Raw genomic sequence first — 15,361 nt, forward strand, 5'->3', positions numbered from 1 at the left:
AACATAAGATTTTGTGGTATCCACTAGTGTAAATATTTTAAATTGAAGATCAAATTCAATCATTGTATTCATATAGGGTCAAGGAGTGTAGCTGTAAAAAAATCATCAAAGTCGGAGTTAAAATAACCGTTAAATCATGATTTTTTATTTATAACCGTCGAAAAGTTTTGTCCCGTTACTTGATCTATAAATGTTTATTTTTTTCGATTTTTGGCGTATATGATCTCGAAGTATAAAAAAACAAGTTTGACGGTTGGATAGTTGAAACTAGATCAAGTAACGGAGTGTAGCTGTAAAAAATCATCAAAGTCGAAGTTAAAATAACCGTTAAATCATGATTTTTTATTTATAACCGTCGAAAAGTTTTGTCCCGTTACTTGATCTATAAATGTTTATTTTTTTCGATTTTTGGCGTATATGATCTCGAAGTATAAAAAAACAAGTTTGACGGTTGGATAGTTGAAACTAGTTTCGTAGAATGCATATGCCATCAAAACAATATATTCACTAACAATTAAGAGTTATATTTATACTTTCGTTAAATATAACATAAGATTTTGTGGTATCCACTAGTGCAAATGTTTTAAATTGAAGATCAAATTCAGTCATTGTATTCATATAGGGTCAAGGAGTGTAGCTGTAAAAAATCATCAAAATCGGAGTTAAAATAACCGTTAAATCGTGATTTTTCATTTATAACTATCGAAAAGTTTTATCCCGTTACTAGATCTCTGAATATTTATTTTTTGCGATTTTTGGAGTATACGATCTTGAAGTATATACAAACAAGTCTTACGGTTGGATCGTTGAATGGTGTGTGTATATATATATATTTATTAAGTAGCTTTAAATTTATTTATTTTGTACGTATAACACTTAAGAAATTGAATAGTATATACATTTATTAAGTAGCTTTCACCTTTATTATATTTTAAATCATAAAATAAATTTTTTATTATTATTCAAAACAATTATTTTTATAAATATTGTGCTACGTTTTCGTCTCTCAAAAGTTTGCGCGACCAACAGTTCGTCGTGCAAAACTCAAAAAATTTGAGTGAGTACCAAAAATGGGACGCGGGTTTTTAAAATAAAAAAAAAACTTTAGACTTTGCGCGACCAATATTTTTTGTCGCTCAAAACTTTGCGCGACCAATATATATTTTTCGTCGCGCCAAAATTTGGGCGGGTACCAAAAATGGGACGCGGGACTTTTTTTATATAATTGTTTTAGACTTTGCGCGACCAATATGTACTTTTCGTCGCGCAAAAATTTAAAAATTTTGGCGGGTACCAAAAATGGGATGCGGGAATTTTTAAAAAATAATAATAATTTTTTTTAGACTTTGCGCGATCAATTTTCCTATATTCGTCGCGCAAAGTTAAATTTTGGCGGGTACCAAAAATGGGATGCGGGAATTTTTTTTAAAAAAAATAATTTTTTTTAGACTTTGCGCGACCAATATGTATTTTTCGTCGCGCAAAGTTAAATTTTGGCGGGTACCAAAAATGGGATGCGGGAATTTTAAAAATAATAATAATTTGTCGCGCAAACTTTGCGAGACTAAGATGTTTATCGCGCTAACTTTGCGCGACCAACAATATTTTTCGTCGCGCAAAGTGATACGATTTTTAAAACCAAAATAACTCCTCCACCATTTTCTCAATGCCTTTCTCTACTCTTACCTCTCCTCTCTCTTTCCCTCTCCCCAAATTCCACCCTTTCTCTCACACTCACTCCTCTCACTTAATCTCTCATATCTCTCTTCACTATCTCTCACTCTCACTCCCTCTCTCATGCATCTATCTTTTCACTATCTCTCACTCTCTCATCTCTCTATCACTATCTTATCTAATTCTCTCACACTCACTTCTCCCTCTCATTCTCACTCACTCTCAATCTTGCCAAAAGGTATATTCTCTCCAAATTTGAAATTTTTTTCATTAATATGTGTTTTTGGAGTTAGTTTTGAGTTTGTGTGGGGTTTGGGGTTGAGTAAAGGGGAGATATTGGAGTTTGGGTTGGATTTGTGGTATAACAATTTTAGGGGAGATTATGCATTCTTTTTTTTGTTGTTGTTGTTATATGACCATATTTGTTTTTTTTATAGGTAATCATCGAGACTTTGATGGCTAAAGTTGAGGATTAGGAAGCTATCAAAACATATCATCCGCCACTACCACCACAATACGCTTGTATTAGAATTTTATTATTGTATTTTGTTAATTTATGTGTACATTTTGAATATTATATATATATTTATTGGATAATTTGATCACTATTTTTCATATGTAATTTTATTTTAAATATGTCAATTTAAATTAAAGTAATTAAGAAAAATCTTACAATTAAATTAAATTTAAAAGTAAAAATTCGAAAAAATTAATATCAATTTAAATTAAAGTGATTTAAAAAAAATCATACAATTAAATTAAATTTAAAAAGTAAAAATTTGAATAAATTAATATTAAAGAAATAATAAAACAAAAAGTCAAAAACCTTGCACGACAAAATATTTTGTAGCGCAAACTATTAAATTAGTTTATTTTAATTAAAAAAATTTAAAACACAAAAAATATTTCGTCGCGCAAATATTTGCACGACGTTAGTATTCGTCGCGCAAAACTCTAAAAATGTAGGCGGGTACCAAAAATGGGACGCGGGAATTTTTTATTTTTTATAAATTTTTTTGAGACTTTGCGCGACAAATATTTTTCGTCGCGCAAACCTTTGCGCGACCAATGTGTTTCGTCGTGCAAACCTTTGCGCGACCAATGTGTTTCGTCGCACAAAACTTTGCGCGACAAATATTTTTCGTCTCGCAAACCTTTGCGCGACCAATGTGTTTCGTCACGCAAAGTTTTGCGCAACCAATTTTTTTTCGTCGCGCGACCAATATTTTTTCGTCGCGCAAAGTCACTTTGCGCGACCAATGAAAAAACTTGGTTGCGCAAAGTCTTTCTTCACGATCTTTGCGCGACGGATTCTGCGCGACGAAGTTTCTGTTGCGTTAAAATTTGTGCGACTACAATGTATTTTGCGCGACGAAATTCTCTTCGTCGCGCAAAGTGTAAAATGTAGTAGTGGTAAATATATAAAAAAAGTAACCTATGATACATGAAAAGTCAAAATTTTACTTTAAAAAGGATAAAAATACTAACTACAGCCTCTAACCATTCTTTTATTATCTACCTTCATCTAGAGTTGTAGTTACTTCAGCAAATGTTTCTGGCTTAGTAGAAGAAGAAGCTGTGCTAGAGTTGAATCTCCTTAGGAGAAAGGCTGGTTGTTCAGGAGTTGAAGAGATTGCAATTTCACTGTCAAGCATGGTAGGAACATTTGACATGGTGGGACGATCAACACAACAGGGTCTTCTTGTACGCATAAGAGCCAAACATTGACACACTTGATGAATTGACTTTTGTTGCAACTTTCATCCAAAGTCTTGTCCGTTAGTTCTAAACCCTTGTTTTCTGTCCAGTCTCCATGCCTGAGAAAAAGTTTAAATTTCAACATGGTGTAAAGCATAAAATGGGGATGAAAAAAATAAATGGGCATGAAAGATTCATTCGACAGACTTACATAATTTATGAGGCTGAAAGTTTGTTTGGATTGATAAAATCCTATGTTCTTTTTTCCACTGATTATCTCAAGAAGAACCACACCGAAGCTATACACATCTGATTTCACTGAGAAGGTTCCCTCTAATGCATACTCTGGAGACATGTAACCACTGCATCACAAATTATAATAACAGTTTGTAAAATATGCAGGCACCAAAGCACTTCCCTCTAGAAGGGTCAAGGAATTGAAATTTCAAATTTGTGCTATAATTTACGAAATATCCACCCTGAAAATTAAACCGTCCGCTCGAAATTTACTAAGTTCCAACTATTGTGTTTGTGTTTGACTCAGTTTCTTTGCCTCCAACAATCCTCGCCAAACCGAAGTCAGATATTTTGGGGTTCATCTCCTCATCTAAGAGAACGTTGCTGGTTTTCAAATCTCTGTGAATGATCCTCAATCTGGAATCCAGATGAAGATAGAGAAGTCCACAAGTGATTCCCAAAATCATGTTAAAGCGCATCCCCCAATCGAGAACCATGCTTTTTGCATGATCTGGAAAAGTTTGCATTTTCCATTAGAGAAACTTGGGAGATCTGGTGATCAAGAAACCATATATCATGCAGTAAAAAAAAAAATACTGAAATGAGGACTAGGAACAAACCAAATATAAAGAAGTCTAAGCTTTTATTAGGCATGTACTGATAGAGTAAAATCTTTTCTTCACCTTTAATGCAATATCCTTTCAGCCTAACAAGGTTTCGGTGTTGCAGTTTGGCAATCAGCAACACCTCATTCTTAAATTCCTGTAAGCCTTGTCCAGAAGCACTTGATAACCTCTTTACCGAGATTTCTTGATCTCCAAGAAACTTGCCCTGAAAAAAAAAATCCCCTCTCACATCAATTTACAACTAACCAGAATACACGAACATTAATGAGAAACAATTTTCTAGGGACAATAACACAACACATTAGTGTTGCTAAGGTGGTTCAATTGCAATGAAATGGAAAACAAGTACTCCTCCATTAACTTGTAAACAGGGCCATAGCCCCCTTGTCCAAGCTTGTTTGCTTCTGAGAAACTATCTGTAGCGTCTAGTATGCTTTGCAAATCGAAAAAGGGTACATCTATACCTTTCTCATCTTCTTCCTTGAACTCACCTGTGTCTATCAACTCTTGGACTCGCCTTTCACTATCAAGTTGTGCTCGATTTATTTTATCTAAGACATGAAATTGAAGAATATTATTCTCATGCTGTCATTCAATAGGACCAATCCTGCAGATGTTCATGCATAGAGTGCATATAGTAAAGTAGTTACCTTGTCTCTTGGTTATCTTTCTTCTCCATGTATAAACAAAAATGATGCATGCCAGAAAAATTCCGCTTGTAACAACTGCCACAGTTATCAGCATCAGAGACACTCGCACTTTGCTTATTGGTTGTTCTTCTATTTGCTGTTCTTGTGTCTGTTGAAGATTACCTTCTATAAGAAAGCAAGAGGAAATTCTACATGTGAATTATCATCATATAATTAGATTATTGAAGTGGACAATCTAAAACAGAATGATCCAGTTATAATAAGCCAATTAAATGATTGGATTTATCAGTCAAATTTTACTTAGTTTCAGTTATTTCTATGTTTCTACTCAGACTGACAAGCATTGGTCTCAACATAAATTGATTGGCAGTAAAAGGCCTAGCCTAACATGGCATCCTCCGGATGAAACTTGAGAACTAAAATTGCCCAGGTGAACATTGCACCAACTGGTCACATTGAATGGAAATGGAGGGTTCAGCTGTTGACTTTTGACTCTGTTTATAGGATCACAATTATCCACATTTTTGGCTTGGATGACGAATCTTTGTGCACTTGGGTTGATACTAATAACTCTAAAGACGATGCCATTCGGTCCCACGAAGCTAACCTGGCCAATGCTGATGCTGCAGTTGAAATGGGAGTACATGGGGTCATCGCCATCTGGTCCAGTGCTCAGGGGATAAGGATTGATGGTTGTACCAAGGCTCACAGTCTCTTAAAGTTCATTCTGCACAAGGTGCAATTTCTTGACTATCACAACAAACTAAAAAAATTTGCATTACCTCATTTATGTTCACTTTAATAATCTTACCCTTTTGTGATTAAGTTTAATTTGTTTCTGCACAATGTGCTTTAAATTCTCACTCTTACATCTTTTTTCATAGCAAAAAATTTTGGTTAAACAAACCAACAACTGCATATACTCCATCATAATCCAAAATTAAAAAGAGAAATACAATACCTGAATCAGACAAGGCAATTCGAACGGAGATATTATGGCCATCATCTCCGTACTCTTCTTCAAGATTATTTAGCTCTGCCAACCATGTCCAGCACAAGGAAGAAGTAGAGGCATCCCATCTAGTGTTGTTTGCAGCAGCGGCATATGAGTAAGCTTGACACAGGCAATTGCTTAGGCACTCGTTCCTGCGTACTGTTTCATTGTCAACTTTGATACGTGTGTTTGGTTTTCCCAGTTTCATCTTCGTCAAGCTCAAGAACGTGTCGTTCTTTTCACATATTTTCGACTGTCTTGCACATCCACCAGAAAAGTCTCCAGAATTCCATTGCTCTACAAACTGGGGACTGAAACCCGGCAAGCATTTGCACTCCAACGGTCTATTGTTTCTGTTACAGCTGCCAAAGTTGCCACAAGCATTAAACTCACTGCATCGATCTTTTGGGCCCACCAACGCAAATTCCACTGCTTTTTGTAGGTAAGAAATTGCGGCTCCCAAATAAAATTCATCACCAATCTTGTATAATTGTATTCCAATCTTGTCAGATTTTTAGGAGAGACACCTCTCATGCGGAAATTTGATAACAGATAAGTTATAAGAGGAGGCATTTCAGCTGAGGTGGAAAACTCACCCTGCTCTCCACTTTTCCAATAAGGAATTGATTTTCTTGAGATAACATACTGATTGTCTCCTTCTTGATCTAGCTTGAAGGTGAAGTTTCCAATTCTTGGGTCATCTTGGTCTCTCCATCAAGTCAATTCTAAGCTTTTATCCATCAGCATCCCAGGAATGAATATATCAGTTGGATTTTGAAAGCTCTGCCACAAACTGTTTTGCACTACCAGCTGATCATCTTCACCATCATCACTGAACAACACCAGGTTCCCGGAATCCATAAGCCTCACCGTCAAATTTGAAGACTTGATTGGTTCAAGCCCTGTTGACCAATAAGACTAATCATCAGTAAAATTATCCAACACTTGGAGGTTACCCTTCTTTGATTGAAAAAACTCCAGTGCTAGTTAAATTGACAACAACTGGATTTTTTCGACTCAGATTGTGATACCAAATGCCAACATAGCTTTCTGCAGATGAATTTAAAGGAGTAAAGAATCCCAGTTCAAATTTTCCTCCAGCCGAAACAAGAGTTTCTGATTTGACGTCTCCTCGAATTGGAGTGTCATATGTAAGTGTATCTCTAGCACAGCAAAGAGGGTGCCCAGAGCGCAACAAGAGTAACAACGCAAACCATGTAATGCTGCAATTTGTTCTTGCAATCCTTCTTCTTCTTCTGCCAACCATCATCAAAGTTGAGTGTTACAAAAATGGGCAAATAAACACTACAAACAAAACAAATTTGTACAACAGTAGTATGTAATTAAAAGAACCTTAATTGAGTCGAGGCAAGTGTTGGACACTCTGACCTTAAGACGAATTACGCCCCACACTGGTGCTTATGGTTCACTAGCGTTCGTCTCCCAAGATACAACGACTCCCCTCCTTATGAAAGAAGCACTGCAATTCACAAGGAACTTTGAACCAAAATTATGCAGGAAACTCTCTTTATGCAAAATCTAATGCTCTCTATATATGAAAGTATGTATCTAGAGAATTAATTGAATTAATAAAACTGTAGGAGGATTGCTCTATTTATAGATGATGAAATACCCTTTCTAAAAAGGTATCTCAATCTGAAAAGGCAAACAATGTATTCCTTGGTCTGAAGAGTTGTCACCCCAAACAATGCATCCCTTGGTTTGAAGAGTTGTCACTCCCCATGTGAAGATGTCTTTAACCCAATGGATTTTATTAATTTCCATTCAAATAGGAAAATCAATATTAGTTAATATTAAATTTTCCAACAATCCCCCACATGAATGGAAATTGACTCAACAACATGCAAACAAAAAATGAAGACACTAGAGAGAGTCCCTATTAGAAGAATACTGCATCCGGATAGGTAGCTTTTGGCCTTGAACCTTCCATAGTGGAATACTATCGGATTTACTTGGCTAATCAGTGAACGTGATGTCTTGAACTATTCAGCCGTTTGTGTAAACCCAGACAATAGCACTCACACAATATCCTCCTAAACATATTTGGTTCGATCGGTTGTGCTCGTTTTGGCCCTGAGCAATTCCTGGTATTCATGAGAGCTTTAGAGAATTCAAGCCTTAAAAAATTCTCATAGAAACGGCCTCATTTCACACTCACATAGGTGACTTCCTATTAAGAGTATCATGCACTACCCCACTCGGATTTCCAAGCTATAGGAATCATTAAAATCAAAGATTACCCTAAAACACGCTACATGCAGCACTGTTTCATCATAGGATATGGGTAGGAGATGTAATCTCAGCAGTGCTACTACTTAGTCATCCATAATTTGGTTGTCCCTTTTGAACCTAGATCTTGGGATCTCCAGTCAGCTAGGTTGGGTATCCACTATGGAGACTTTAAATATTTAGGCTTATACTCCCATTCCCTTCGATGATCAACTAACTCTCTAATCTGACCTTTAAATATTGGATCCACTAGGTTGACTACGAACTGATGGTGTGCACATTCCATCTTATGAAATTATATTCATTCGAGAGTAGTTGTTTTCAAAAAATTCCTCCATGTGTTTTGTTGGGAATTACTAAGTAATTTGCCAACTCTTCGGTGGACTTCCCCCACAATTAAGGTATTTGTAGGGTCTTCAACCTTTTTATACCTTAAAATAAACATTATTCTTCTCTTTTAAAGAGCAAAGTACTTTTCCATTCTTACACAAATATGAGATTACAAAGATAGTTAAGCCACCCCCACAATTCTCTTACAATTGTGGTTCCTATTAAACTACCAATGAAATTTCGTACCTTAAACTTTGCATATTACGTCTAGTGCAATTTTGCAATAGACCCCCACATTTTCGGATTCTCAACATTTGTGTAATTTTGTTACACATATAAATATCCTTTAGGAAATTTCGAAGCCACTTTACTCATCATTTCCTTTTAATGGAAATTTTTCCTTTCATACAGACCATTGTAGTTTGAAGCCTCATAATTAGAAACTTAATTCTACAAAATAGGGCTTTATCCCCACATTTCAGTTGTTGTCTTTGTAAGACGGAGAAATACATGTTTCTGGTCATTTCAACACTACTTCTCTTCTTGGAAGTATTCGTCAATTGTGTTTGTCAAATATAGATAATATACTGACATGTTTTCCCTCTTTAGGAAAATTTGCAAAAACCAAATATTTGCAATCTTTCTATATGCAATCCAATATATCAATTGCGTATCTTGATGTCAATAAACAAATATTTGGTAGTCTTAATTGATAAATAATGAATCACAATAGTGTGTTACAACAAAACACACAGAAATTAATAATACAATACTGATAAGAAGTATAGCAAACGCAATATGCAATTTATTCAAGATAACAGTAATACAGAATGCTATATTTCACAAATACAGTGAATTTAATGTATGTAGATAAATATAATCAGAATTTATAAACAGAATAATAAAAAATGATGCCAAACAGAAAATAGATTCCAAATAAATAAATAAAAACGATGCTGTATATTTAGACTTTGTCTAACAATAGAAACAGAAGGCAATCAGTGTTTGTGGCAATCTTTATTTAATGGTCCCGATTAATATAACTTAGCTTTGGTTAACTCGAATTGTATAAAACAAAGGAAACTAACAGGAAACCAATTCAATAGAATAAACAACTAATAAAAAGATGTTTTGCTGTTTGTACCAAAATCAAACCTTTTGCAGCGTTAACAATTAAATGCACAAAACAGATTAATGTATATAGCAATTAACACAAATAATTCGTCTTAAGATTGTAGGAAATAATAGTGCTAAAATGCTATAAAATAAACAAATAAATACTACAAACAAAACAAATTTTTACAACAGTAGTATGTAATTAAAAGAACCTTAATTGAGTCGAGGCAAGTGTTAGACACTCTGACCTTAAGACGAATTACGCCCCACACTGGTGCTTATGGTTCACTAGCGTTCGCCTCCCAGGATACAACGACTCCCCTCCTTATGAAAGAAGCACTGCAATTCACAAGGAACTTTGAACCAAAATTATGCAGGAAACTCTCTTTATGCAAACTCTAATGCTCTCTATATATGAAAGTATGTATCTAGAGAATTGATTGAATTAATTAAAACTGCAGGAGGATTGCTCTATTTATAGATGATGAAATACCCTTTCCAAAAAGGTATCCCAATCTGAAAAGGCAAACAGTGCATCCTTTGGTCTTGAAGAGTTGTCACCCCAAACAATGTATCCCTTAGTTTGAAGAGTTGTCACCCCCCAATTGAAGATGTCTTTACCCAAGGGTCATGTCTTTAACCCAATGGATTTTATTAATTTCCATTCAAATAGAAAATTAATATTAAATATAATATTAAATTTCTCACAATCCCCCACATGAATGGAAATTAGTTTCAACAATATGCAAATGATAATGCAGACTTAAAGAGAGTTCCTATTAGAAGAATATGGCATCTGGATAGGTAGCTTTTGGCTTTGAACCTTCCATAGTGAAGTACTATCGGATTTACTTGGCTAATCAGTGAACGTGATGTCTTGAACTGTTCAGCCGTTTGTGTAAACCCAGACAATAATAATACAATACCGATAAGAAGTATAGCAAACGCAATATGCAATTTATTCAAGAGAATAGTAATACAGAATGCTATATTTCACAGATACAGTGAATTTAATGTATGTAGATAAATATAATCAGAATTTATAAACAGAATAATAAAAAATGATGCCAAACAGAAAATAGATTCCAAATAAATAAATAAAAACGATGCTGTATATTTAGACTTTGTCTAACAATAGAAACAGAAGGCAATCAGTGTTTGTGGCAATCTTTATTGAAAGGTCCCAATTATTATAACTTAGCTTTGGTTAACTTCGAATTGTATAAAACAAAGGAAACTAATAGGAAACCAATTCAATAGAATAAACAACTAATAAAAAAATGTTTTGCTGTTTGTACCAAAATCAAACCTTTTGCAGCGTTTAACAATTAAAAACACAGATTAAAGTATATAGCAAATAACACAAATAATTCGTCTTAAGATTGTAGGAATATAGGTCATGGTGTATCACAAATAGAATATGCTCGTATTATTGGTAGTCTCATGTATCTTACGAATTGCACAAGGCCTGATATAGCTTACTCTGTTAATAAATTAAGCAGATACACTAGTAATCCTGGAAGGGATCATTGGAAAGCTATAGTCAGAGTTCTAAGATACTTAAGATACACCAAAAATGTTGGATTGCATTATACAAGATATCCAGCTGTACTTGAAGGATATAGTGATGCTAATTGGATATCTGATACTAAAGACTCCAATTCTACAAGTGGATATGTCTTTACAATTGGAGGTGCGGCTATATCATGGAGATCTACTAAGCAAACTATTATAGCTAGATCTACTATGGAATCTGAGTTCATAGCATTAGATAAAGCTGGTGATGAAGCTGAATGGCTACGTAATTTCTTAGAAGTTATTCCATGTTGGCCAAAACCTGTGCCTGCTATATGTATACATTGTGATAGTCAATCTACAATTGCAAGGGCACAAAACAATATGTACAACGGCAAGTCTCGACATATACGTCGAAGACACAACACCGTTAAGCAACTGCTCTCCAGTGGAATAATTACCATTGACTACATAAAGTCAAGAGATAATTTGGCGGATCCATTTACTAAAGGTTTGAACGGAGAACAAGTTTATAGATCATCGAGGGGAATGGGGTTAAAGCCCATGTCAAATGAGTAGTCATAGTGGAAACCCAACCTAGTTGACTGGAGATCCCAAGATCTAGGTTCAAAAGGGACAACTAAATTATGATAACTCAAAAATAACACTGAAGAGATATATTCTCCTACCCATATCCTATGATGATACAGTGTTGTATGAAATGTGTTTAGGTTAAGCTATGCTTTTAATGATTCCTATACCTTGATTATCCGAGTAAGATATGAGAAGATATTACCAATAGGAAATCACCTATATAAGTGTGAAATAGGGCCGTTTCCATGAGAATTTTTAGGGCTAAATTCTCTAAAGCACTTATGAATGCCAGGAGTTGCTCAGGGCCAAAACGGGCACAACCGATCGAACCAGATATGTCTAGAAGGGTATTGTGTGAGTATTATTGTCTGGGTTTACACAAACGGCTGAACAGTTCAAGACATCACGTTCACTGATTAGCCAAGTAAATCCGATAGTACTTCACTATGGAAGGTTCAAAGCCAAAAGCTACCTATCCAGATGCCATATTCTTCTAATAGGAACTCTCTTTAAGTCTGCATTATCATTTGCATATTGTTGAAACTAATTTCCATTCATGTGGGGGATTGTGAGAAATTTAATATTATATTTAATATTAATTTTCTATTTGAATGGAAATTAATAAAATCCATTGGGTTAAAGACATGACCCTTGGGTAAAGACATCTTCAATTGGGGGGTGACAACTCTTCAAACTAAGGGATACATTGTTTGGGGTGACAACTCTTCAAGACCAAAGGATGCACTGTTTGCCTTTTCAGATTGGGATACCTTTTTGGAAAGGGTATTTCATCATCTATAAATAGAGCAATCCTCCTGCAGTTTTAATTAATTCAATCAATTCTCTAGATACATACTTTCATATATAGAGAGCATTAGAGTTTGCATAAAGAGAGTTTCCTGCATAATTTTGGTTTAAAGTTCCTTGTGAATTGCAGTGCTTCTTTCATAAGGAGGGGAGTCGTTGTATCCTGGGAGGCGAACGCTAGTGAACCATAAGCACCAGTGTGGGGCGTAATTCGTCTTAAGGTCAGAGTGTCTAACACTTGCCTCGACTCAATTAAGGTTCTTTTAATTACATACTACTGTTGTAAAAATTTGTTTTGTTTGTAGTATTTATTTGTTTATTTTATAGCATTTTAGCACTATTATTTCCTACAACAAGTACATATCTCCTCCTAAAAAATAGATAACTCTGTTTCAGACTGCAAATTCTGTCCCATAAGCCATTTTCGTGGTTCAATTTATCAACATGCAATTTAACTAATTACAGCAATACACAAGGTACTCTATACTATGTATGTACCAATATTGACTAAGTGGCTGCGTTATGGACTCAACTGAATGATTGAAAAAAAGTAGCTGGCCCAATGTTTAGGTCTAGGTCGTCTGCTTATCTCTTCTTTTTTCATGTGCCCACTATTTTTATTGTTTCTTTGCCTCTTGTTTTGTTATGCGGTCACTTATTTTCTTACCTTCCTTTCTTCTTCTTCTTTAGAGTGCAACCATTAAAAGAGGGGTCAAGTTAAAGCCGCTATCAGTTTTGTTTTTTTGGTATTGAATTTATTGTGGGACGGGCATGACCTATGCATGAGCAAACGCTGCTGTCCGCATTCCTTTATTTTCCTTTTTTCGCTTGTTTGGCCCACCATTGTTGTGTTGTCACAGCGAAGCCACATTTAGCCCGATCCGTAGAGGTACTTATCAAATATGAAGAATGTCGTTTTCATCACGATGTTGTCCTTGGTATTATTTTTTTATCTGAATTTTATTTTCCGTCTGAGCTAGAGTCATCATATGGTATAGAGTTCTCTTTGTACTCATCATCAGACTTCACCATGCTCGTTTTTTTATTTTGAGAAAAAAAGTTTCTTAATCTTAGGCATGAATGCCATGTTTGATATTTTTCTTTTGGTTGCATGCTTGCTTTATATTTTCATCTCTCATCTTATTGAGCTCTGGTACTTTAATTATTCTGAGACGATATGCTTTACTCAATACTGGCATATGCCTTATTTCTTCGTTAATATTTATGGCATTTTGTAGGTTACATGACTTTCATTGTTATTTCATATTTTCATACAATTCTAACCTTATCATGGTTTAGTTAATTTATTAATTTCTTTAAGCATGATTTTATTAATTAATTATTATATCTTAAGATGAGTATGTATTATACAAGAGATCAGAGCCTGAAGTTCCTCGATCCTCATAATATATATAACTAGATCAAGGCCTAAAGTTCCTTAATAGAATTAGAATCTAAAGATCTTTGATTCTAAATAATTTCAACTTGGTTAAAGTATAAAAATGGGGTTATAAAATAAAGGGTATGGATATGAAAGATTCAACAGCACACTTAGTACATAACTTATGAGGCTGAAAGTTTGTTGGGGATTGATAAAATCATGTGTTCTTTTTTCCACTGATTATTTCTAGAAGAACCACACTGAAGTTAAACACATCTGATTTCATTGAGAAAGTTTCATCTAATGCATACTCCGGAGACATGTAACTATAGGTGTCAAACGGGCTGTGCTGTGCTGGCCGGCTCATTTAAATTTGTACCACTAAGTTATTCATGTCGAGCCGTACCGTGTCATTTAATTAATCGGATCGTACCGTGCTGGCCCATTTATTAAAACCGGCCCAAAGTCCAAGTCCACATTGGGCCGCCCAAGAACCCATTTAACTTTATTTTTTTAAAGAATGGTAGACTCTATTTTATATGAACACAATTCTTCAGTGTCTTAGTTAAAACCCCACATTATATGCTCTTGGATTCTTTTGTAGATTAATGTACACCATTGGATGAAAGTAAGCAGCAGGTACCATGTTTTTATTTTTATTTTTTAGTATAAGTCATAGTCTTAACAACATGGGAGAGAGGTTTTTCACACTTAGACAACCAAGATGTCATGGGATTTCGAACATGATACCTCTAGTCTGCAAGTCAATGCTCTTTTTCACTAGGCTAGACTCTGTTGACAGCAGCTACCATGTTAAAAGTAATTACCAAAATACAATGCTTCTGCTATAATTGAAAGGCCACTGATACAATAATATGCAATTTGAGTGGTGTTTTATCAGACCGGATTGAATTATTGGGAAAGCAAGCAGGGCATCCAGGTCAAGAAAGGAGGGTAAGATATTGTTAATCTTGTGTCATCTTTTTTTCTTGTGGACCCTTGGCCTTACTTTTCTTCCTCTTTTTGTGAGGAAGAATTTTAGACATGGGCTACGCGGGTTTCTATATATGCCCCTTTTTGTGCCCCTTTTTTGTTCTCACTTGATTATAATATAATAGGATGACAGAGCCCCAGAAGACCAAAGTCGACCTGCATGGGTTTTTTAATGGGTTTATGACATGAAAAAAACGCGCAATAGCTTGAGTTTCTAGATCCATCCAAAACCTTAATTTGGGGAAAAGAGGGAGAAACTTACCAGAGGGCATGTGTTTTTGCTTATTTGGAGGTTTCTAATGACAAACCAAAGCTCTGAATTTGTCAAAGCAGCACAACCCGTCAGCCACGCATAAACACAACAACCAAACCAAACCTAACCTGACATCTGTGGGAAAAGCCTTCAAACCATATTCTGCATGGCGCGAGTAGGGAAACAGAACACAAGACTTTGGACTTTGTGGGAACCAAATTAAACCTGAACCCTAGATCAAAT

At 35.1% G+C, this 15,361-nt stretch overlaps 1 pseudogene; it reads right to left on the bottom strand.

The window, feature by feature from the left end:
• LOC18783685 lies at positions 3,105-7,146 on the bottom strand (annotated as a pseudogene).

The sequence above is a fragment of the Prunus persica genome, chromosome G3, assembly GCF_000346465.2.
Source record: "Prunus persica cultivar Lovell chromosome G3, Prunus_persica_NCBIv2, whole genome shotgun sequence".
Classification (NCBI taxonomy): Eukaryota; Viridiplantae; Streptophyta; class Magnoliopsida; order Rosales; family Rosaceae; genus Prunus; species Prunus persica.